We start from the raw sequence: 27,112 nt of genomic DNA, 5'->3' as shown, positions 1-27,112 counted from the left end.
TAGTTTTTTAACACAGATACAGGCTTTTGTAAATGTTTCCAGTCAACCTGTAATAATGTCAACATAAGCTAAAATTTAGATTGAAAACTATTACCCTACTCAGTAGTTTGAGCAGATGCTTGGGCCTTGATAAAAATCACTAAACTGTGTTTAAAATATATGTGTATCTGTAAAATTCAATACAGACACAGCTGACAAGAATCACTTAACTGTGCATACAGCAATAGAAGAACTAAAAGGTTATGGGAACCTTAAAAGTCACATGTAATCATCACATCTGCATGCAGTTAAATACACAGCACTCCAGTTTCAGAAATACTGAGCTTACCAAAAACTTTTACAACTAAATTTGGGTTATTTGGGGTGGGGGTGAAAGAGATGAGAAAGGAGAGTAAAGAGCCTTTTACAGCCCCTATTTTGACTAAATCTGCAGCTGTAATTACAGCTGTTCTGAAGCTTTTCTTGGAACTGCCCAATTACATTTAAATAATAACCAAAAGTAGGTTTAATGAACAGAAGAATTTGACAGGAAGACTTCTTCATAGTTAAAAGCTATTTTTGACTATATAATTAATATTTTATTATTTTTGCCCTGCAACTAATCGATAAGAATTGTTATATAAATGCAAGAAGGTTTTTCTTCCTAGTGTTTTGGAGTTTTTAATGTTTTTCTGAAAAGAAAGTACACTGAATTTCTTTGGTACTTGTGCAAAAACTTGCATTTTAGGTTTCTTCTCCCTTGCCATGCCATCTGTTTTACTATGAAACAAGTCTATTACCCACATGACATAAATGTGTGATACCAATAAACAAAACATAATCCTTTTTAATATCATTCCAAATATATTTTTTAATGATGCATTTTACTCAAAAAAAGTTACAACATGAATCAACACAAATGAAGCTATACACATTTTAAGACTCATTTTTATGTTATATTTTAAATATAATCAACAGTTAATTTCCTGGACAATTATTCAAATAGGGAATTTTTTTTATCACAAATCTATAGAACTTTTTAAGTAACTGATCTGTCCGTTTATAAAAACATGCTCAATGGCTGAAATTTTTTTAATCGCATGTTATGTTTTATCCCTGGATAGCAGAGATTCCTATAAAAACATCAATACTTTCTTAGGGAGAAATTAAAAAGGCTAATACAGAAGCCTTTCAGATTCGCTAAGATTTAATATACGGAGACTAAAAGAAATACGTCCCAGAAAATTAAAGAAAGCTAGGATACTGAACACTTGCTTCATATTCACCATTGTTAAGGGTGTAGGAGAATGAGGTTAGGAAGCAAAGTAACATGTTACAAAGAAAAGGTTCTTGCCAGTGACAGTTTAGTGTTAGATAAATCTGTTCTCTAACTTCCTCTGGCTATCAAAAAGAAAAGGCAACGTTATTGAAATTTTCATATTTTGCTGAACAACAAAAAATCGTAACTTTCTAATCATTGACGGAAAAATACTTAATACTACCTGACAATACTAAAATACTGACATCTGACACATTTACCCCGAGAGCCTCATGTAACTAATCTATTTTCCATAGTTATGGTCAGTATATTCATGTAGAAATAGTAAATATATTATTCTTCATGTTGTTTTTTTAAGTTGCTTCAAAACGTACAAGGTCAATGGTGAACTTGATTAGGAAGGAACAGGAAACTCACCTCTTTTTCTGTATTCTGAAAAATTGGAAAGAAATGCCCCAATAATCCTAATATGGTGGCCAAATAGTCACACTTTCCTGAATAGGCCTATATCTTCTATGGATGCTAACCAAACAGTCTGGTATTTAAATTAAAAGCTAAGCAAGCATTACAAGAGGAACACAAGGAGCCACAAAGCAAGAGGCAAACTAGCAGATAATAAGAGGATTTACATATTTAAAGAGGATAAAGATAATTTAATTTCAAGGCATAGATTATATTCACAGGAAACTGGCTCACCTGTAGTCAAAATGTACCTCATAAAGACAAAGAAATCACATGGAGCACAGAAAACAATTCACCAAACTCAAGAATGAACAGTGTTAAGCAGCAGCTGCTAGAAACCAGTAGTGCATTAAAAAGATAGAAGAGAATAGCTGATCCTTTCAGTCACAAAACTGAGTTCTCTGAAAAGCACAGGCAGGCTTTGAAAGGTTGGGTGCATACACCAAAGCCTGCAAACCAACGATCAAAAATGATCTCATTTGACTTCTACTAGGATCATCACAGAAGGATGAAGCAAAATGAAAACTGGCAATTGCAATTTAAGTTGAAGATGTGTCCTCAACTAAAATAGCTGCTGCAAAACTCTATTCAAATCTCCCTTCCAGCCACATGGCTACTTCAAAGCTTTTCATTATCATATATTACTGTTTCCTCTACTACAGAGCACCTACACAGCAGGATCCAAGACACAGTGCAGGCTGGGTGAGGTAGCTCACGCCTGTAATCTCAGCACTTTGGGAGGCAGAGGTAGGAGGACTGCTTGAGGCCAGGAGTTTCAGATCAGTCTGGGCAACATAGCAAGATCCATTTCTACAAAAAAATTTTACCCAGATGTGGTGGCACACACTTGTAGTCCTAGCTACTCAGGAGGCTTAGGCAGGAAGATCACTTGAGCTCAGAAATTCAAGGCTGCAGTGAGTTATGATCACACCACTGTACTCCAGCCTGGGCAACAGAGCAAGACCCTGTCTCTAAAACAAACAAAGAAAAAACTGCACAAAGAATTCAAGGAGCAAAGACTGAGAGAAATTTCCTGCACCACAAAATATTTAACTCCTTCATCTCTGAAATTTCACAAAGACAGTGCCTTCCAAAATCAAAAGTTAGGAATCTAAAATTATGAGCAAGATAATAGGTCCTTCTATCTGGGGGGCTGGAACTGGGGGAGACAAAGAGAAAGGCTGCAAGAGCCAATGACAAAAAAATCTACTGTGAAGACACTAAAAACTGGGAACTTTTTTTTTTTTTTTTTTTTTTGAGACGGAGTCTCGCTCTGCTGCCCACGCTTGAGTGTGCAGTGGCACGATCTCGGGTCACTGCAACCTCCGCCTCTCGGGTTCAAGTGATTCTCCTGCCTCAGCTCACGAGTAGCTGGAATTACAGGCACCCACTACCTTACCTGGCTAATTTTTGTATTTTTAGTAGAGATGGGGTCTCACCATGTTGGCCAGGCTGATCTCGAACTCCTGATCTCAAGTTATCCATCTGCCTCAGCCTCCCAAAGTGCTGGGATTATAGGCATGAGCCACCATGCCCAGCCCCAACATTCTTAATAAAACTCAAATTGCCCAATAATTGCTAATCTACATGATCAATTCTCCGCTCCTCTGAGACCTATCCTTGACTAATTACTCCTCAAACTGAACTTTGCCTGACCCCTCCTGTCAAAGTCCTATAAAAAAATTCCACCATCCTTCTCCAAGTTAGGACTTTCCTTCAGGGCCTTCTCATGCCCACTATCTTCTTTTTTTGTTGTTTATGAGACAGAGTCTCGCTCTGTTGCCCCGGCTGGAGTGTAGTGGCACAATATCGGCTCACTGCAACCTCTGCCTCCTGGGTGCAAGGGATTCTCCTGCCTCAGCCTCCTGAGTAGCAGGGACTACAGGCACATGCCACCATGCCCGGCTAATTTTTGTATTTTTAATAGAAATGAGGTTTCACTATGTTGGCCAGGCTGGTCTCAAACTCCTGACCTTGTGATCTGCCCGTCTTGGCCTCCCACAGTGCTGGGATTACAGGTGTGAGCCAACGTGCCCGGTCCATGCCCACTATTTTCTAACATAGTCTTATGCTAATAGAGTCTAACAGTGCTCTGGCTGATTTTCATCCAAACTATGTAATGTTCCAGGAGGGCAACAGGGCAGGAATTTGCATCATTTTTTCTTGATGGGTTCCAAGGTAATTGTAAGCACTGCTTCTATGTCCATATAATGACTAGGGAAATATGCAACAGAAAAGTAAAGCTTTCTCTGGTCATTTCTTTAAAACAATAAAGACAAAGACAAACACTTATTAAGCACATAAATATACTGCTATATACTTCTATGTAATTGATTCCATTTAATGCTCACTACAACCCTCGAGATAAATATGCTTATCCTCATTTTACACATGCAAAATCAGAAATTTAGTTTAAGAAACTTACCCAGTTAGCAACTGGTAAATAGAGGGTTTAAATCCAATTATCCCAAGTCAACTCTTTCCACTCAAGCAAAGCCATAAGCTACACTGCCCTAGCTCCAACTACCATCTATAAGAAACAAATGCATTCTTCTGAGCCCCCTCTGTCTTGTTAGGTCTACTTATTTGCTTTTCTCAATATCTCAGTAAGCCTCCATGACTTAAAAACTTCTTCATGTAATTCATCTCTTATTTCAACCTCTTCCTATATGTTCACCAATAAGACCTAAGTATCCTATAGCTGTCTCTCATCCAGTAATGCCAAGCTTTACAGTTAAAACAATTGTACTCCTAACATTTCATCAGGATGCGTTCTCTAAACATTTCTAAGTATTTTTCTATATTCTTCACATCATTTAATTAGATTCCACTAGTATGTACTGTAGTTTATTTTAACCAACTGAAAATGATATTGGAAATAAAATACTTTTTAAAACCTAGGTATTACTATATATGCAGAATAACAGTCTGGGGGGATTTTTTAGAAAGAAAATTGCCAATACAATTTGTATATAATAGATACTTGCATTAGCCAGTGCCAAAACATAAAGAAATTGTAATTCTCAAACCAGAATTATTTTTACCACTGAAAATAATGGGAAAAAAAGTTTTTAAAAATGGAAAATAATGGGGTTAAAAATACACTATATATGGAGGTCAGGATGCAGTAAAACAACTAGGTTTGTCCTCTCACTTAAAACGAAACAAAAACGAACATAATATAGAAAACAACACTTTTCAAGAAACTGGACATCAAGCAACAAAGAACAGTGATTCTAGAGAGACAGGAAATAAACAATACCTTCAACAGTCTCAGCTTACAACCTTCAGAGACTTTTCAGGCTAAGGCCCAGGGAAGAGAAAGAAATCCAAGGGGAGCTAGGTACGTGGAGAAACTAACTTGAGTCGATGAAACAGAAGAGCTTAGAGTCCATGAAGACCAAGGCAGCTAGCCCTGGGAAAGTGGCAGGGTGGCTACGTAGAGAACAAAACCCAGAGATCTGCAGCAGGGCCTCTCAAATATTCAACACAGTACTGATGAGCTCAAAGTGTGAGACAACTACTGGAGGCTGGGGGAAAAAACATCTGAAAGAATTTGAGAGAACAGTGATGGATAATCATGCAGACTTAGGAATACTGCCTGTTCCTACCAGCCAAACTGGTAAAGCTCTTAATTCACAGGACATTGAGTGGAGTGCTTAAGAAGGTCTTGCCTCAGTAGTGAAGAGTAATTAGCCCTGGATTGAGCATTGCTCCAGGCCTTCTAAAAATAATCATAAAAGCAAGCTTCAAATTGTCTCTAACTACATATCCAGAACAAAATTCAACAGAATTTCTAATAATAAAAGAATATCTAACACTCAAAAAAGGTAAAATTCACAGTGTCTGTCAGTTAAAGATTACCAGATATGCAAAGAGGCATGAAAACATGAATAAAGCAATCAATTGACTGAAACCAACCCAGATGTTAGCAAACAAGGACATTAAAAATTACTATAGTTTTTACATAGAGACAAGGTATTACTGTGTTACCCAGGCTGGTCCTAAATACCTGGGCTCAAGCAATTCTCCTACCTCAGACTCCCAAAGTGCTGGAATTACAGGCATGAGCCACCATGCCTAGTCTAAAAGTTATTCTAAATGTATTTCACATAGCCAAAACATTAAGGAACATGGAAGATATAAAAAAGATCTAAATCAAAACTCTAAAGATGAAAACTATAATATCTAACATAAAAAAAACTACATAGAACAACAGATTAGACACTGTAGAAGCAAAGATTCATGAACTTGGAAAAATACCAATAAAGATGATCCAAAAATGTAACACAAAAAGAGAAAAGAACACAGAAAGAACATAAAGAGCATCAGTGAACTGTGGGGCCACATCAAGAAGCCAAATACACATCATAACCAAGTGGGTTTATTTCAGAAACATAGAGTTGGACTGACCTTTAAAAATCGAGCAATGTAATACACCATATTAACAAACTTTTTTTATTTTTTTGAGACAGGGTCTCAAACTCTGTCACCCAGGCTGGAGTGCAGTGGCATGATCTCGGCTTGCTGACGCCTCCACCACCCAGGTTCAAGCAATCAATCTTCCCACCTCAGACTCCCGAGTAACTGGGACTACAGGTGTCCGCCACCACGCCTGGCTAATAAAAAACTTAAAAAAACCAAACAAACATGGAATCATTTCAACACATTAAAAAAAAAATGACAAAATTCAAAATCCATTCCTAATTTTTTTTTAACTTTACCAAAACCAGGAATGGAAAAAAAACTTCCTCAGCCCAATAAAGCGCATCCTGAAAAATCTACAATATCATACTTAATTGTGAAAGAATAGATGCTTTCCGCCTAAGATTAGAAACAAGACTAAGATGTCCACTCTATTTCTATTCAACATTATACCAGAGGTTTTAGGCAGTGAAATCAGGCAAGAAAAAGAAATAAAAGGATTGTCTTTTTATTAGAATGGAAGAAATAAAGTCTCTTTATTCACAAAAGACATGCTTTGTCTATGCAGAAAAGCCAATGTAAGCTACAAAAAAGCTACGAGAATGAGTACAGCAGGTTTTCAGGATACAATGCCACGACACAAAAATCAATTGCATTCTTATGCATTAGTAATGAATAATTAAAAATTATATGTTATTGGCCGGGTGTGGTGGCTCACGCCTTTAATCTCAGCACTTTGGGAGGCTGAGGAGGGCAGATCACTTGAGATCAGGAGTTCGAGACCAGGTGAAATCCCATCTCTACTAAAAATATAAAACTTAGCTGGGTATGGTAGCTGAGCAATCTCAGCTACTCGGGAGGCTTAGTCAGAAGAATCACTTGAACCCAGGAGGTGAAGGTTGCAGTGAGCCAATACCATGCCACCGCACTCCAGCCTGGGTGACAGTAATTGACCACACCTGGCCAATAACTCTGTCTCAAAAAAAAAAGTTGATATGTTATTAAAATATTTATAAAAGCATCAAAAAATATAAAATACTTAAAGATAAACCTAATAAAATATGGGTAAGATCAGTAGATTGAAAACAATAAAATACTGCTGAAAGAAATTAAACATCCAAATAAATGGAGACATCTTATTCATGAGTCAGAAGATTTGATATTGTTAAGATGTCAATTGTCCCTCAAATTCATCTATAGATTTTGATGCAATTCCAATCAAATATTTACATACTGTTTCTAAAATTCATATGAAAATGTAAAGCCATTCAGGAGAGAAAAGCCACATAGTAATTTGAAAAGTGAAAGCTTAAAAAAGGATCACTAACTATTTAACCTGGGGTTGGAGAAACAGCCAATTAACTAATGAGAAATAAAGAGAACTCTAAGAATAGCCAATGCTCCCTAGGTTGACACAGAACACTAAGGCAAGAGCTTCCTCCAACCCTAAACTATCCCAGGGCTGAGATCCAGACCTTGTTGGAGAGAACACAGTCCTCTCACTGAATAGCAGAGAAGTTGCTGTAGTGCTGCACCAGCAGAAATTACTGGAAATCTACCTTGAGGAACTTGCCAAAAATCCATTCTTTAGGGTGCTAGTAAAATCTCTTCACAAAGATACTCTGTTACAAATCCACCTGAGGGGGAAGTAAAAGAAGTTGCTGGCCTTGGGTCACTGGTGCTGGGTACTGCTGCCCTCTGAGCACTGCAGAAGCCTGATAATGGTGAAAACATGCACCCTACAGAAACTGTAGAGTGGGGAAGCCAATGTGGGTTGACACTGAAGAAGCTGAGTGTGTTGCTACAGTCCACTAAGCAAGTACACAGAAATGAAGAAGCAAAACTTTTCTACAGTGTTTCTCCAACACTCTGTACTGGCAAAGCTTAACATTGTCAGCTGACAAAAGAAAAATATTTAAAGGGCCTGATATATTTTCACAGAGCAGGCAAAAAGGGTGCATTTGAAGATGAGAGGCAACAGATTGGCAACCAGCACAACGGCCATAATTGCTCTGAAAAGAAACAAGAAGTTGTATGGGTTAACGTGACCCGATTTCACGACATAAAGCCATAGTAGTCAGTATTGTAGTGGCATCGAGAAAGACAAAGAAATCACAGCACAGAAACAATATCATGGAGTTGTGGTCCATTTATAAGTTGATTTTCACATAGGCTTAGTTGGTTTTATGTCTATCTTTAATTGGTTTTATGTCTATCCTGAGCTACTGTTTAGTATAGACCAAAATTACGTTCAGCTCCTTCTTATCATGTAAGAGGAATTTGGAGGGTGTTGCTTAAAATTTCATTCCACCTGTACATTTGTCACTTTAAAATTAAAATTGAGCTGGTATGAGACCAAAAAAAAAAAAAAAGAAAGAAAGACAAAGTGATCGGTGGAACAAAACAGAATCAGAAATAAACCCACGCATATACAATCAAATGATTTTTGACAAAAGTCAAAAGGACAAACCACTTCAGTAAATGATGCTGACACAACGGCATGTCCCTACCCCCAAAAAAGAATTTCTATCCACTTTTTACTCCATACAAAAAAATTAACTCAAATTGCATCATAGGTCTAAATACAAAACCAAAAAACTTCCAGGAGAGAACTTCTATGCCCTTGGATTAGGCAAATATATCTTAGATACATAAACAAAAACACAATCCATATGAGAACAAACTGATAGCCTGGACTTCATCAAAATTAAAGCTGTGTGCTCTCCAAAGATACTATTAAGAGAAAGAAAAGACAAGTTACAGTCCAGGAAAAATACATCTGCAAAGCATGTATCTTATAAACAACTTTGATCAAGAATATAAACCGCTCTCAAAACTCAATAATAAGAAAACAAACAACTCAACTTATATAATGGGCAAAATATTTAAACAGACATTTTACCAAAGAAAATATACAAATGGTAAATAAACACAGGAATGGACAGCCCCTGACCAAAAGTATATACTATAAGTTCCATTTTTAAAAAACTTTAGAAAATGCACTAAATTTATAGTGACCAAAAGCAATTCAGGATTTTCCTGGAGGCAACGAAGGATGGGCAGTAGCGGGGGAAAAGATTACAAGGGGGCAAGAAGAAATCTGTGGAGGTAATGAGTATGTTTACTATCTTAATTGTGGTGATGGATTCACAGATGTATACATATGTCAAAACTAATCAAATTGTTCATTTCAGATGTGTGCAGTATTTTTTATTGCCAATCATACCTCAGCAAAGCTATTTAAAAAAAAAATCACACTCCATCGACCCACTAGAATACAAACTATATAGAAGTCTCAGAAAAAAAAAGTATACGTTACGGAATTATAAATCACTTAAAATGGAGTTCATGTGATTAGTATCTTTTAAAAGTATCCCTAAAACTCAACAACAAAAAATCTGATTCAAGAATGGGCAAAGGACTTAAATAGGTATTTCTCCAAAGAAAATATGCAAATGAACAATAAGCATAAGAAAAGATGCTCAACATCACTAATCATTTCAAAAATGCAAATCAAAATCTCAATGATACCACTTCACACCCATTAAGATGATGATTATAAAAATAATAATAATAATAAAAGAAAGTAAGTGTTGGTAAGAACGTGCTGAAATTAGAACTCTGTGCCCTGTTGGTGGAAATGTAAAATGGTGTAGCCACTGTGAAAAACAGTATGATGTTTCCTCAAAATGTTAAAAAAAGAATTACAGAGGCTGGGCACAATGGCTCACACCTATAATTCTAGCACTTTGGGAGGCCAAGGCAGGCAGATCACTTGAGGTCAGCAGTTCAAGACCAGCCTAGCCAATATGGTGAAACCCCATCTCTACTAAAAATACCAAAAAAATTAGCCAGTGTAGTGGCACACACCTGTAATCCCAACTACTTGGAAGACTGAGGTAGGAGAATCGTTTGAACCAGGGAGGCAGTGGTTGCAGTGAGCCAAGATAGTACCACTACACTCCAGCCTAGGTGACAGAGCAAGACTCCATCCCCCTCACCAAAAAAAACAGAATTACTGTATGATACCAGCAATTCCACTTCTGGATACATACCCAAAAGAATCAAAAGCAGTGTCTGAAAAAGATACTTGTGCCAGGTACAGTGGCTGACACCTGTAATCCCAATACTTTGGGAGGCCGAGGTGGGCAGATCTCTTGAGCCCAGGAGATTGAAACCAGCCTGGGCAACATGATGAAACCCGTCTCAAAAAAAATACAAAAATTAGCTGGGCATGATGAAGTGTACCTGTAGTCCCAGCTACTCTGGTGGCTGAGGTGGGAGGATCATCTGAGCTTGGGAAGGTCGAGGCTGCAGTGAGCTATTAAGATGATCATGCCACTGTACTCCAGTCTGGGTGGGAAAAAAAAAAAAAACACTGTCTCAAAAAAAAAAAAAAATCACAGTTCATTTCTGCAGTTTGCAACAGTTTTACTACTCCCAAGATGGATGTTATCATAATGATGGGATAGAAAGGGCAGATTCAGATAAAAAAGCAATCACAGTCAATAAGCACTTCTAAAGCTCCTAATCAGGGCCAGATACTATGAGGCACTAGGGACACAAAGATAAAGAATCCCTATTATTAAGGGATTTCTGTTCTAATCACATTTACCCATAGTCAAGAAATCAAAACATGTGGTCATTAACGGCATCATTTCAAACTGATTCCAATACCACCCAGAACCAATCATAATAAGAAGTTTCCAAATGATGGTAGCAAAATATTTGGTTTCTTCATATAAGAAAATTTTAATCCAATTCCCCCATTCTCAAACTGAAAAGAACCATTTCTCAAAGATAACATTAATGAGACAATAGATTAAAATATGTATTAAAAAAACTTGTCGATCTATGATACATTTAACATCTTGCTCATATTTGCAACAGGCACAGTAATCAAAATTACCCCACTTTTCTGGACACCAATTCTTGTTTTTAGTCCTTATCTTCTAGCCCCATGATTCAACTTACTGCTGGTCAAAACAGAATCTTCATATGTGAGAGAACAGAGATCAAAAACAAGTAAAGAAGGAAAAACAGGAGGGGAGGGGGATAGAAGGGGAAGAAAGATGGGGAGCAGGGCAAAGGGAGGACAGGGGAAAGTGGAAGTAGGAGAAGGAGAAAGGAAAGAAGAAAGGGAGGGAGAAAGGAAGAAATGCAGACATCAGTAAATTATGGAAAATGCTGAATCTCACTCATAATCAAAGAGATCCCAACAAAGAGACCCTTTCCACCAAACTGAGAAATACTAAAAGCTCAGGAATACCCAGTGTTAAAGAAACTGTGAGGAAAAGGTAGCTGGGTAAACTGGTACGACCTTTTTGCAGGGGATTTGTTTCTAAGAATCAACAATCTCAAAAACAATTAAATCATTTGAGCCAACCATTCTATCTGAAGGAGTTAATGTTAAGGAAAAAGTAGATAAAATCATTTGTGTACATCTACATACATGTATTAATACAGATGCCATATATTATAATATATGCCATAGACATCTCTAGCTTTTCAAAGCTTCTCAGAGAATTCTTATGATAATCTACTTTTGGAACCATGTCCCAGGGAATGAATATCTGTATTGAAGGAACTAACATTTAGTTAGCAACTTTTGTGAGCCTGGCATTATACTGACACATACATCACCTTGTTTAACCAAAACACATTAAAAGCTAAAGGGGATGTTTTAAAAAGATCTATATTCCTAAAATACTGATAACCAAAGCCTTACAGGGAATTTTCACTGCTCTATTCATACAATCAATTAACAGAATTTATGTTCCTCTGTTGTTTAAAGCAAAAACAGACAAAATAAAAGAGTTTATCTGGGCAAAGAATGAGTCATCAATCAAGCAGAGGTTTGAAGAGTTTCATTTGCAGCAGTGTCGGCTGCAAGCTTTACATGCTGAACACAGAAGGAAGACAAAGAAAACATCTCATTGGTTAGAGTGTAAAGACAGTAGTTCGAGATTAGTTAGGTGGTTTCTAGTTGGCAAAATATCTAGTTTCCTTTTACTTTCTAAGTTGGGCTTTGGTTTGCTTAGATAGGAACTTAAACAGCTAAAGCCACCCAGCCTAGTAGCCTCCCAACTATAAATTTAACACTGCAAAGACAATTTCTAGTTACCATCTCAAAATTTCCCATTAATTTCTCTCATAAAAATAGGAGCTATCCCCTATTAGGGGATAAAAAAATATATTAGGAAAAAATTAGGAAAAAAAAAATTAGGAAAGGAAAAAAATTAGGAAAAAAAAATTAGGAAATTAGGAAAAAAAAAAAATCACACTTAAGAATTCAGAATATCAAGTAAAAACTAATGGGCATAGGGAGTTTTTCCTACTGGGGATATTTGTTTTATACTTAACAGTCGAGCATCTCAAATCCACAAATCCAAAATGCTCCAGTGAGCATTTCTTTTGAGTGTCACGTCGGTTTCAGATTTTGGAACATTTTGGATTTCAGATTTGGGATGCCTGACCTGTATATATAGGGTTCAGTACTATCCATGGTTTCAGGTATCCACTGGGGGGGCCTTGGGGACTTCTGTGTATCAAATTCCCTCAAGTCAGCAACTCAGAACCTAAAGCACAAGAATACTATTGTTCTCAAAACCCCAAAGATAGATACTATCTGGGGTAGAGGGGGGAATACTCTCTTTAAAGAAGAGTATGTCCAAGAAGAAAGAAAAGAAAAATCAATTACACGACAATAATGGAGTTTACTTAGAGGGCTCTCAACATTTTACAGACCTGGTTCTAGAACCTGGAATCTTCTCACTAAAAAGATTATAACAGATATAATCTAGACTTGGCTATATTAGTTTCTGACTTTTCTGCTGCCTTCACTGATGCCTGATAACTTTTAAACCATGATGCTTTTTACAGCTAGAACTCCTTTGAGAGGGGGGGAAATAAAAGACATCACGAACCCTTAGTCATCTTTCCCTACAATTTGGTTCTATAGTTCAGATTCCTCTGACTTGATACCAAGTGAGACAAACTTACCCAGGCTAGAAGCTATAAGAAAAGTTATCTCATCAACTCTTGCTATATGATTTGCTCTTAGGCAAATCTAACCTGTGCCAGAATTTAGAAGTTGACCAACAGCTTATTTCCTCTGTACTACTGTTTTACAATATTAGGGTTTTTCAAAAAAAATTAGCAAACCTGTAGTCACTTGACTAGCTGCAGGTCAGAAAGACACACCCAGAATAGGACATCCTATAGAAAATCTCCTCTATATAGAAATACATGTATAGAAATAAAATTGACTGATTTAGGTATTTTGCAAAGTTAAAACAATGCAAAAATATATGCTCAATGAATAAATGACTAACCAAAACGGTGCTCCTGAGCATCTAGTCTTAGCTCAAGGTGGCCCCAAGGTATTCATAATCTCCAACATCTCATATGTTTGAAACCAGAGACCTAGGGAACTCTTATTTAGTTAACAATAGTAATAATTAACATTTATTGAGCCACTACTTCATGCCAGGCACTGTGGTAAAGACTCTGCATTTTTTATCCATATTTTACAGATGTGGAAAATTAGCATCAAAGTTACTATTCAAGGTTGCACAGATCTTAAGTGACAGTCAGACCACACACCTGCTTTACTCCACAGTTTATGTGCTCACTAGGGCAATTCCAGAATTCAAACAAACACCCTGATGGCCATAACTGTCCACAGAAATACTCAGAATCTTCAAGAATGCCAAAAAAGCTTATATTTAAGTAGAGAAAAACTTTATATTTAGGTTGACTTATACTTGGAATAAATCTAATTCTAAAAATTCAATCATCCAGTATATAATTTACAGTGAAAATTTACTAGTGGTAGCTTAGAAGTTGCTGAAGTTTATGCATAAAGAATTAAGGGATAAAGACATTTAGAAGAGCTTAGTCCCATATAATGTATTCAGACCAGAGCCATTTCTGAAATGAGTAAGGTTCCAAGATCTCAGTATTATTGGGCAGAGACTTCCACTATGAGATCTGTTTCTACGCTTGAGCCCAGAAGTTTAGAGACTGCAGTGAGCTATGACAGCACCACTGCACTCCAGCCTGGGAGACCTACAGCAAAACCCTGTCTCAAAAACAAAAAATCTACTTCTTCAAATCTACCACTTGAACAAAGAATTCAAGGATCCCCTCCTTTGTGAGATCTCTCCTGACCCTCCAGACACAATTCATTACTCCTTTCTGTGTGCTACTACTGAGTTTTACACATACTTCAGCTGTACTTACCACACTAAGCAAAATTGAGTTTCACACAGCTCAAAACATTTCACACATTGACAGACTAACATCCTCACACTAACTTCTGAATACCAAATTCAATCTTTTAGATATCACCTTATTAACAATGATTTTGAGTTACTGCATGAAGCCTTGTCATTTCACAATGCTAGGAAATTGGGAGAAGAGGTATGAAGCTACGCTTCCCTGAAGTTTAGGAGGACATGACACTATCCTGACCTATGATGAAAAAAGAATAATTCTTCCGACCCCATACTCCAGTCCTGCTCTGGACAAAGCCTTAGTCACATATACTTGGAAGCTGGGAGGGGGAGAAGGATGAGTGTGAAGGAGTAATTGGAGTTATAGTTCTAATATCCTATAGTGTAGGTGTTCTCTTATCTCGTCTCTTACCCTTGACTTATCACCAAAAGTCTCTGATTTCTCTCTTGGGACAGTGCAGGCCTACAAGTATTGCTGGGTTCTAAGCAGAAATCCTAGGTGATCAAATAAGTGAAAGGCACCCATTAAGCACCAAGCTTTTACTACCATGGCAGGGTGAGAAAGACCCTTTCCCCCTTAACTTCCTATACCTACAATCCCAGTAGTAGGCCTCAAATTCCACAGGTTGCCACCTCACCCCCTACAAGGAGGTTGGGCCCAGGACTGATTTGCTCAGTCCCAAAGATGCCTAAAAATCCCATCCTTACACTTTTTCCGCCCCCCAAGACAAGGTCTCCCTCTGTTGTAGAGGCTGGAGTGCAGTAGCTCTACCATAGTTCACAGCAGCCTCAAACACCTGAGCTCAAGCGATCCTCTGCCTCAGCCTCCTAAGTACCTAGGACTACATGCACACACCACCGTGCCTGGCTAATTTTTTTTTTATTTTTTGGTAGAGACAGGGTCTCACTATGTTGCCCAGGCTGGTCTCGAACTCCTGGCCTCAAGCAATGCTCTGCCTCTACCTTCCAAAGTGCTGGGATTATAGGCATCATCCTGACACTGTAATGTTATGCAGCAATGAAGATTTCTAATTCCAAAGGAGATAACACTCCCAGGAATTAGAATTGAGTATTTTATAATAATAAATTTTAGCTCTGTGAAATGACTCTCCATACAAACACCCAAATACCTCCCACGCCTATGACAAGTGGAATTTTTATTTTCAATCAGATTTTGGGAGACATGTTATTATAGAGGAAATTAGGGGAGTTCCTGTACTGTAATTATTAACTTATATTTCTAGTTCACCTTCTAAATTATCAGTTTCCTAAAGGTAGGGTCGTTATCATTTTGTATTCCAAATTCATAGTAGTTGTTAACTACACTTGTTGAGAAAAAGGTAAGACAAGATTCGGGGGAAAGACTGGGAACAAGATACAAAGAAATATGTGAGCATCCTTATATGCTTAACTTTAGATCCCATACTAGTGGATATTCTTAAGTGGTATTTACTCTTTTAAAAAATCCTGTCTTCCAGCCAGGTGTGGTGGCTCACACCTATAATCCCAACACTTTGGAAGGCTGAGGCAGGAGGATTGCTTGAGCTCAGAAGTTCCAGACCAGCCTGGCAATACAGCAAAATTTCATCTCTACTAAAAAATAAAAATAAAAAATAAATCCTATCTTCCCTGAAAAATCCACAAAAATGAAGAACAAGTATCAGTTGAGAAATTTTACTACTTTTACAATAAAATGAACTGTGTCTGTCAGGTTCACCAAGGTATTAGGAGAAAGATGGTTATTTTTCAATCTTGGCAAATAACTTGAAGATGACAAGAGTAAAAAAGCTACATGCATTTATAAAATCTCCAAGAAATAATAAGGCTAGAAGATTAGGTACAATAGAAACTCTTTTTTAAATTTTTTTTCTTTTTTTTTTTGAGACAGAGTTTTGCTCTGTTGCCCAGGCTAGAGTGCAGTGGCACAATCTCGGCTCAGTGCAACCTCTGCCTCCCAGGTTCAAGCAATTCGCCCGCCTCAGACCCCTGAGTAGCTGGGATTACAGGCATGAGCCAGCATACCTGGCTTTTTTTTTTTTTTTAAGTAGAGACAGGGTTTCACCATGTTGGTCAGGCTGGTCTCGAACTCCTGACCTCAAGTGATCTGCCTGCCTCAGCCTTCCAAAGTGCTGGGATTACAGGCATGAGTCACCCTACCTGGCCTCTTTTTTTTTTAATATCTTTTAAATTTCAATAGCTTTTGGAGTACAAGTGGTTTTGGGTTACATGAATAAAATGTATAGTGGTGAAGTCTGAGAGTTTACTACATCCATCACCAAAGTTGCATACATTGTACCCAATATATCTTTTTTTATCCCTCATCCTCTTCCTAACTTCCCCGTGTCTCAGTCTCCAAAGTCTATTTTACTATTCTGTATGCCTTTGCATATCCAAGGTTTAGCTTCCACTTTTGAGAACATACAGTATTTGGTTTTGTATTTCTGAGTTACTTCACTTAGAATAATGGCCTACAGCTCCATCCAAATTGCTGCAAAAATGTTATTTCGTTCTTTTTTATGGCTGAGTGGTATTACATGGTGTATATATACCTGTATAGAATATAAACTCTTAAAACAATCCTCTAATAGCTTTTACAGATGAGCAAGTAGGGTCAGAATCATCAAATTCAGCATCTCAGTGACACAAGAAGTTTCTAGAAGTCTCTACTCATACTGATTTTCCACTTAAATTGCTGAACCCAATTCAGTTCTAAACATTAGTTTAGGGAGAAGTCACAAGAATGCAGAGAAATCTAATAAGTAATCCTAAGAAAGATGCCAAATTAAGCCTACAAACATTAAATTGGTAAGGAAAATTTCAATTTGTGAGTAAAATATTACAAGAATTAAACATAAAGTATTAAATTATTGGACTACAATTTACATCCTAAGTATGAATGTCTAGAATACCAACTTTGGCACATAAACAGGAGATCATTTTTATCACCTAGTCACAAAACTACAATTTCTGGGAATAAAACTTGGCAATGTAAGTCCAAAAGCATTCTTTCCTAATTATATAAGTAACAAAAAAATTTATAATCCCATTTTTCAAGATACAATAAAAATTAGTCCTGTGAAAGAGAACACAAAATGCTCCCCAAATGAAGGCGAGAGATAGAAAAGACACACAAAAAGAGAAACAGAGAGAGGCACAGATTTCTGAAAACCCAAAGATAAGGTACAAACATGGAAAACCTAAATGCACAAAGATATTACAGCAATACGTACAATGAACTATCAGTCTGACCAACCTAACAGTACCTCAACTCAACGAGAAATGGGAAACATTTACACTGTTAACTGAAAAAAGGCACAAATTTGAAAAGAAATTATTATTACAACTTTGTAAAAAAAAAAATTCTGTATGAAAAAGGACTAAAAGGCACATATACCAACATGGTAACCACAGTTATGTTAAGATCATGGGACTGCGTGTAATTCTTTTACATTCAATAATAATAAATAAAAGTTATAAATAAGTTGTCTAAATTATCTATAATGTGATATTTTCAATGTAAAGCTTTCTAAAGAAAATAAAATTATATCTTACATTTAATTTATAACAATCTGTCTCTTTCTACTTCAATTTCTACTAAGATATTTGAGCACTAAATTCATTATATGAACTAAGTTTTTTACCATATCACAAAAAAGTAAGAATTAACATTACCTTATTCTCTGCTCATAAAAATAATTAGTGGGAAATCTACTAATTAAGACATTCAATGTAAATGAGTCATCAAATTAATTGGTTCCATAAATCCAAAGTATCGGCACAGGGTTTTAATAACCATCCTCAGCATCATCAGTATACTTATCAGAAGTGCAATTAGTAAAACCTGACATGACCCTACACTCAAAAAGGCTATAAAAATAAAGTATATTTTTTTACAGTATAAGTATAAAAATAAACCTTTGGCCCTCAACATAGAAAACAAAGGTTGCTGTTGCCCTCAATCTATACTTAAAAACAGAAGAGTAAATAGCCTGAGTCTATGCTATCACTAGATGATTGTCCCTCCTGTTGAAATCTGATCTCAATGTTGAAGGTGGGACCTAATGGGAGTTGTTGTTGGGGTGGGGGGAGGGGTCAGAACCCTCATGAATAAATTAATGCTCTTCCTCAGGCATGCTTGAGGTCTCACTCTATTTGTTCCCCCAAAAGCTGGTTGTTTGAAAGAGTCAGGGTCCCTCCTCCCACCCTTTTCTCCTTTCTCATTAGGTGCACAAGCTGGCTCCTCTTTGCCTTCTGCTATCAGCGAAAGTAGCCTAAGGCGCCCACTAGAAGCAGATCCCGGTGCCATACTTCTTGTACAGCCTGCAGAACTGTGTGGTAAATCAAACTCTTTATAAATTACCAGCCTCAGGTATTCCTATATAGCAACATAAAACAAGGCAGTCAACTCATCAATAATAATAATCAGTCCTATGATCAACTTCCCTCTGGAGGAGTTTTTAAATCTTTCTTGCAAATTAGAATACATTATCCCCAAAATGTGCAGACCTGATGTCAGGAAGAAATAAAATTCTTAATGAACAATACTGCCAAATCAGATAAAGGACACTGTAATAAGTCTTTTGACTAATTACAAAAGCATCAAAAATTGTCAAAAAAATAACCTTAAGTATGGTTGTAAAAAGCTTTTAATTCATCACTCCCAACCTCACAACAAGAAAAAAAGCTGGGGGGAAAAAAACTGATAATCAACAACTCTTCTTAGAGCCATCAGAGAATTGAGGTCCAGAGGGCAAACTGCTGCTCTAAAACCTGGAGAGACAGGCAGGCAGATACAGAGAATCACAGTGTGCGGGAAGCAGAAGCCCAGGAATACAAGCTCTCAACTGAAGCCAGCATCAGTAGGAACACTTGAAACAGTAATTGTAGACTGGCTTGAGAGTTAAAAACTGCAAGCAGACCAGTCTTAGAGGGGTCCCCATACTTTCCTGAGTTTTACCTGCAGAAGCCCTACCAGGTTCTCGTGGCAAAGATCTGAAAAAATCCCCTCCTGCCGGCAGCAGGGTAAGAAGAAAAACATTTTTGAAATATGCCAGGGACTTTGTTTCTATCAAAAGGCATTCCAGTAAAGGAAACTATTTTACCAGAACCTAACCAACTGGGCTTTTAGATTGCCTAACCTACTAGGGTTTTACAGTGCTTAACCAACCTGAGGGAAGGGCAATACCCAACTCTAGCCCCATATATCCTTTGACAGGGAAAAAGAGAAAGATACCCAACTCAGGCTCACAGTTGGTAGAGGGCAGAGGTGAGGGGGAAAGTTCTACAGTCCTGAGATCTAATTACAGGCCTGCAGAACTTTCCCCCTTATACCTCTACCCTTACCACTACATCAATACAGCTCTTGTACAACACAGGATTACAACTTAAAAACCTGCAAGCCTCAGACCCCTTTTAAGGATTCTTGACAAAAACCCAAAGACTACAGGGCAGATAAAAGCAACGACACTAGAAGAAATTTTAGCCTCTGATAGTGACGGCAGTGGCTTTCTGGTACAGGGAAGGCACAGGGAGAGGCAGACAGACCCCCTCTCTCAACAGCCCGCCGCCCTCAGTGCAGCACAGTCAAGCAGACAGGGGCCCAATGCAGAGCTGAATCTGAGCCTCAGGGGCCTGAGGCGGGAAGTAGGAGCGGTGCCCACTTCAGGGACCGGCCAGTGACACAGCCACTGCACCCACCTGCTGAGGGTGCCAGGTTCCTGGGCCCCAGGAGGAGGCTCTGTGCAGGGCTGCCTGGGGCCACATCCCTAGGGTCCACCCCACGTCAGGCAACTGCTGAGCCTGCCACTCCCAACAGCCAGGCCGGACAGTGATCTGCTCTGCCTGGGCCACTCGAGTGCCAAGGCAACTGGGGTAGCTCCCGGTGATGTCACCTCTGCCCCAGATCCCAGCCCAGGCCCAGCAAGGATCTGGAGCCCCTGCCCCAGGATGAAAGGGGGTGGAGCCAGGGCTGCATGCTCCACAGTGCCAGTGGGAGCCAGGAGCAGGCAGCAGCCCAAGCCACCCAAGCCTGGGTGGTAGACCCAGGCCTCCATGTGCTCTTGGGGACTGGAAACAGGCAGGAGCCCTGTCTCCCAACCCCACACAGCTGCAGCTACCCAAGTCAGGGTTGTGGACCCAGGCCTCCTTGTGCTCTTGTGGGCTCGGGAAGGCCCCCCCTTGCCTTCACAGGCTCGGAAATGCCTGTTCCCGCTGCCACTTCCCGTACCGGCTCCAATCTGGCAGGTTCTCAGAGCAGGGTTGGAGCCAAGCCTGGACACCATCACAGCCCAACAGGATATGCGCATGCTCAGACCCTGCCGCCTAGGCCCCCTGTGGGGAAGCTGAGGTGGAGAGCTGCTCCATGCTGGTGGGCAGGTGCCCCTTGGCACAAGCAGCCTGGGAACCATGGAAGGTGGCAGGAGGCAGACAGGCTCCTGGGTGGAAGGGGGCAGGTCCCCAGTAAGACCCCACCTTCAGGCCAGGGAGGGCCTGAAGGTTGGGGACCCGGCTGCCAAACCCGCAGACTGCAGTGGTGGCTTGTGGTGCCTTTTCCAGCCCACCCATAGCCACCGATGTACCAACTGGCGCACACTTCCTCCCCACTGAAGTCCATAAAAGCCTCGGCATCAGCCAGGGCAGGGCAGAGGACCTCTCCTCTCTGCTGAGAGCTGGGAAGTCAATGGGGACCTGCTTGCAGAGAGGAGTCACTCACTCCAGGGCCTTCTCTCTGCTGACAGCTGAACACTGGATGAGAGGACCTGCCTACAGAGAGGGGCTGCCCTCTGCAGCTCTCATCTGAGCTGTTCTAACACTCAGTAAAGCTTCTCTTTGTCTTGCTCACCCTCCACTTGTCTGCATACCTCATTCTTCCTGGACACAGGACAAGAACTCAGGCAAAGGCGCCACCGGCCACAGAGGTTTCTAGCCAGAAAAGCAACACCTTAAAGATCCTGTAACATTTGCCTCTGATACCACAGCCAGAGCAAACACTAAATACAGCCTGACTTCTAAACAGACAAACATAAAACCTCACCCTAAAGGCCTATTTACCTCAGTTCCTTTTACCTGCTACATTCTGTCTGGCTATGAAAAAAAATTATGAGGCACTGTAAAGGCAAAAAATACAATCTGAAGAAACAAAGCAAGCCTCGAAAACAGACTCGGATGTGGCAGGAATTTTTACCAGGAATTATCAAATTATCACCAGGAATTTTTTTTTTAAATATGTTTTGAGACAGGGTCTCACTGTTACCCAGTCTGGAGTACAGTGGTGATCCACAGCTCCCTGTAGCCTTGAACTCCTAGGCACAAGCAATCTTCCTGCCACAGCTTCCCAAGCAGGTAGGACTACAGGTGCATGCCACCATGCCCAGCTAAGTTCTTTTTTCTATGACCGGCCTGGGCAACACTGGAGACCCTGTCTCTATGATTTTTTTTTTTAATTGCCAGGCATGGTGGCACACACCTGTAGTCCTAGCTACTTGAGAAGCTGAGGAGGGAGAATCACTTGAGCCTAGGAATTCAAGAATGCAGTGAGTTATGATGATGCCACTACTGCACTCCAGCCAGGGTGACAGAGTGAGATCCTGTGGAAAGAAAGGAAGAGGAAAGAGTAGGAAAAAACAGTGAAGGGGGGAGGTGAGGAAGGAGAGTGTACAAATCAATAACACTGTAACAGGAAAGAATGTCTTTAGTAAGAAACACCAAACCAGGAAGTTCAAAGAATACCAAGCAAGATAAATACCAAAATATTTCCACAGACAAATGATAGTGAAGCTGCAGAAAATCAGACAGAGGAAAGTAAATCAAAAGCAAACTTTAATTTTTTACTTATTAACTTCAAGACCAATAAGGTATCTCGAAAGAAGCAAGAGGTAAAGGAAAAAAACAACACACACACAAAACATCTTATCCACAGAGAAATAAAGATAAGAATTAGATCAAACTTTCTCTTCAGAAGCCACGCAAGCAAAAAGAGTGAAGTGAAATATTTAGCGTTTAAAAAAAAAAAAAATCCAACCTTTCGGCGGGAACCACCATTTTTCACTAATTCGCCAAAACGACGAACACAAAGGGAAAGAGAAGAGACACCCAATATATGTTCTCTAGGCCTTTTACTAAACATGGAGTTGTTCCTTTGGCTACATGTATGTGAATCTGTAAGAAAGGTGATATTGTAGACATCAAGGGAATGGGTACTGTTCAAAAAGGAATGCTCCACAAGTGTTATCATGGCAAAACTGGAGGAGTCTGTAGTGCTGCTCAGCATGTTGTTGGCATTGTAAACAAGTTGCAAACAAATACGTTACCCAGCATGCTGTTGGTATTATAAAAAACTTGTAAACAAACAAGGGCAAGATTCTTGCCAAGAGAATTAATGTGCATATTGAGCACATTAAGCACTCTAAGAGCCAAGACAGCTTCCTGAAACGCATAAAGGAAAATGATTGGAAAAACAAAGAAGCCAAAGAGAAAGGTACCTGGGTTCAACTGAAGCACCAGCCTGCTCCATCCAGAGAAGCACACTTTGTGAGAACCAATGGGAAGGAGCCTAAGCTGCTGGAACCTATTCCCTATGAATTCACAGCATAACAGGTGTAAAAAAAAAAATAAAAGACCTCTGGACTGGCTGGGCATAGTGGCTCACACCTGTAATCCCAGCACTTTGGGAAGCCAAGGTGGGCGAACATGAGGTCAGGAGTTCGAGACCAGCCTGGCCAACATAGTCAAACCCCATCTCTACTAAAAATACAAAAAATTAGCCAAGCGTGGTGGTGGGCGCCTATAATTCCAGCTACTCAAAAGGCTGAGGCAGGAGAATCGCTTCAACCCAGGAGGCGGAGGTTGCAATCAGCCAAGATCACACCACTGCACTCCAGACTGGGCAACAGTGCAAGACTCTGTCTCAAAAAAAAAAAAAAAAAAAAAAGAAATACAAAAAATTAGCCAGGCATAGTGGCGCACACCAGTAGTCCCAGCTACTTAGGAGGCTGAGGCAGGACAATCACTTGAAACCGGGAGTCGGTGGTTGCAGTGAGCCAAGACAGTATCACAGCACTCCAGCCTGGGTGACAGAGTGAGACTCTGTCTCAAAAAAATAAAATGAAATAATAAAATAAAATAAGAATAAACCTCTGGACTGTTTTTAAAAACACCAAACTAGAATTCCCGTAGAATCCCAGCAAAATTATCCTTCGAAAGTGACGAAGAAATAAAGACTTTCTCAAATAAAAACTGGGAGAAATGAAATCCAATAAACATGACTTGCAAAAAATGTTAACAGAAGTTATTCACAAAGAAGGAAAATTATATAGATCAGAAATATGGATTACAAAAAGAAAGGAAGAGTGTAGAGAAAAAAATAAAGGTAAAATTAAATCTTTTGTTTTTCTGATCCTTAATTCATCTAACAGATAACAACTTGTTCAAAATAATCATAGCAACAATATATTTTGTGACCGTAAATTATAGAAAAGCGAAACAAATAAAAGTAACGTTATAAGGAATGGGAAAAAGGAACTGACACTGTTACAAGGTATTTGCACTACCCATGAAGTGGTATAGTGTTATTTCAAAAGTGAACTTGGATTAGTTTAACTGTGCAATTATTGCAAACTCTGGGGCAACCACTAAAATAATTTCATTTTATTCTTTTTTTTTTTTTTTTTTGAGACAGATTTGGGTGCAGTAGTATGATCTTGGCTCATTGCAACCTCCACCTCCTGGGTTCAAGCAATTCTCCTGCCTCAGCCTCCTGAGTAGCTGGGATTACAGGCGCCTGCCACCACACCTGGCTAATTTTTTTATTTTTAGTAGAGACAGGGTTTCACCATGTTGGCCAGGCTAGTCTCAAACTCCTGACCTCAGTGATCCACCCACCTTGGCCTCCCCAAAGTGCTGGGATTACAGGCATGAACCACCATGCCCAGCCTAAAAAATAATTTTAAATAAGTATAATATATATTTTAAAACAGGAGACAAAATGGAATTATATAAAATGGTCAATTACAATGAAGAAGGCAGAGACAAAGTGAAAGACAAAAAGAGAAAAAGGACAATGAGTAGAAAACAGTTATAAATACAGTAGATATTAATCCAACTATATGAATAATTACTTTAAACATCTGTGTTCTAAATACACCAGTTAAGAGACACGTGCTGTCAAGAGTAAATCAAATGACAAGACCCTACTATATGATGTCTACAAAAATCCCACTCTAAATACAAAGATGAAAACAGATTAAAAGTAAAGGGATGCAGAAAGATAGGCTACACTAAACCTAATCAAAAGAAACCTGGAATGGCTATATAAATTTCAGAAAGAGCATGCTTCAGGCCAAGAAAAATTATCAGTGATAGAGGTGCATTACATAACAACAGATGATCAATCTGTTATTATTCACCAAGAAGACATAATTATCTTCATATGTATGTAACTAACAACAGAGTGTCAAAATACATAAGGTATAATAAAAACTGATAGAACTACAAGGAGAAACACATGAATTCAATATTATAGTTGGAGCTTCAGCAACCCTCTATCAGTAATTGACAGAAGCAGAAAATCAGGAAGGTGTGGTAGAACTGAGGACACCATCAATCAACTGGATCTAACCAACATTTATAGAACACTTCATCTTGCAACAGCAGTATACACATTCTTCTCAAATCCACAGGGAACATTTCACAAAGACAGACTACAAAATATACCTTAACAAATTTTAAAGAATAGACACCATACAACTAGACAAACCACAATGGAATTAAACTAGTTAAACAAAAACATGGCTGGAAAATTTTTAGAGATGTTTAAACAGCTCACTTACACCTAAAGGTCAAAAAAATAGTCTTGAGAAATTATAAAATATTTTAAACTAAGTGTACATGAAAATAACACCAAAATTTATGGCCGGGCGCAGTGGCTCATGCATGTAATCCCAGCACTTTGGGAGGCTAAAACAGGAGGATCACTTGAGGCTAGGAGTTCCAGACCAGCCTAGGTAACATAATGAGACCCCATTTCACAAATAAGTAAATAAATAAATAAATAAATACAGAATGCAGCAAAGCAGGATGAAGAGATTAATTTTTAGCATTGAATGTATATGTTAAAAAAGAAGAAAGGTAAAATTAATCATCTAAGCTTTTAATTTAGGAAACTAGAAAATGAACAAATTAAATCCAAAGGAAGCAGAAGAAAGTAAAAATCAGAGCAAAATGGAAAACAGGGAAACAAAGAAAATCAACAAGACTCGAAGCTGGTTCGATGCCCTTAAATTTGATAACTTAAGTGAAATGGACTAATCCCTTAAAAGACACAATCTACCAAAATTCACACAAGAAGAAACAAATAATCTGAATAAACCTAAATCAATTTATAAAAACTGAATAAATAATTAATAATCTTCCAAAACAGAAAGCAACACACTCAGATAATTCACTCACGAATTCTATCAACTATTTAAGGAACAAATGATACCAATATTCTACAATCTGTAGAAGCAGAGTGAGCACTTCCTAACTCATTCTCAGAGGCCAACATTACCCTGATAATAAGCCCAGGCAACAGCCTTACAAGAAAGGAAAATCACAGAACAGTATCCTTCATGAACACAGAGGCAAATGTTCTCAAAAATCTTAGCAAATCACATTATACACCACAACCAAGTAGAGTATATTCCAAGTATACAAGGTAGGTTCAACATCTAAAAATCAATTAATGTAATCCAGGAAACAGAAAAAAAATCTTACAATCAGATCATATCAATAGATGCACTAAAAGTATTTGATAAAATTCTACATCAATTAATAATCACAAGTTCTCAGCAAACTAGAAATAGAGGAGGATTTCCTCCACTTGATAAATAAAATTTACAAAAAACTTACAGCAAACACCATACCCAATAGTGAGAAACCAGATGCTTTCTCCCTAGGATCAGGAACAAAGCAAGGACTTCCCTTCTTACCACTCCTATTCAACATCATATTGGGCATCTTAGTTAATGCAACGAGACAAGAAAAGGACATAAAAGGTACACAAATTGGGAAGGAAGAAATAAAACTCTCTGTTTGCAGATGACATGATCATCTACGTTTAAAAAAAAAAAAAAAAAAAAAAACCCAAAGTACTGACCAACAAACTCCTGGAAATAATAAGCAATTATTACAGATTGTAAGATAAAGGGGGGGGATATTTGGGAACTCTCTGTACTTTCTGTTCCATTTCTCTGTAAACCTAAAACTGCCCTAAGAAATAAAATCTATTTTTTAAAAACTCCAATTCATTATAGGTGCTTAAGAAAAAATGTGTTCAACATGGTTTTCCTCCTTTGTTTCCTTTTTTCCCCAACAGGGCTGCAGGGGTGGCTGGGGGAGCCAGGGAGAATCTCTTTAATTTCTCAAGCATCTTTGAGTCCAACAAAACACAACATGAAAAGTGAAGACTACACATCATAAAAGTGAATAATTCAAACACATCCATACCATCTTTTTCAATCTTTACCAACTCATAATTCTCTGAAACTAAAAAATATTTCTTGTAAGTTGGAGGAACATTATTTTCTTGGTAATATAAGTATACCAACTCCAAAGCCTAAAATGAGAAGGAAAAGCACAAGGAACAGAGTTTCATCCAAGCTTGGATGATCAGCCACCACGGCCCCAGGAATGAAGAAAAAAAGAAAATCTTCCCAAGAATCATCAAAATAGCCCACACCAAAAGGTCAAGTTA

At 38.5% G+C, this 27,112-nt stretch overlaps 1 protein-coding gene and 1 pseudogene across 6 annotated transcripts in view; one reads left to right on the top strand and one right to left on the bottom strand.

Annotated features, from left to right (window-relative positions):
* The window catches only part of FUT8 (fucosyltransferase 8), a 352,844-nt gene that overhangs the window by 255,549 nt on the left and 70,183 nt on the right, over positions 1-27,112 (bottom strand). The window lies entirely within an intron of this gene.
* LOC112628399 lies at positions 22,433-22,974 on the top strand (annotated as a pseudogene).

The sequence above is a fragment of the Theropithecus gelada genome, chromosome 7b (genome assembly GCF_003255815.1).
Source record: "Theropithecus gelada isolate Dixy chromosome 7b, Tgel_1.0, whole genome shotgun sequence".
NCBI lineage: Eukaryota > Metazoa > Chordata > Mammalia > Primates > Cercopithecidae > Theropithecus > Theropithecus gelada.
The sequence above is the reverse complement of the archived record's forward strand: the minus strand, read 5'-3'. Positions and strand labels throughout refer to the sequence as shown.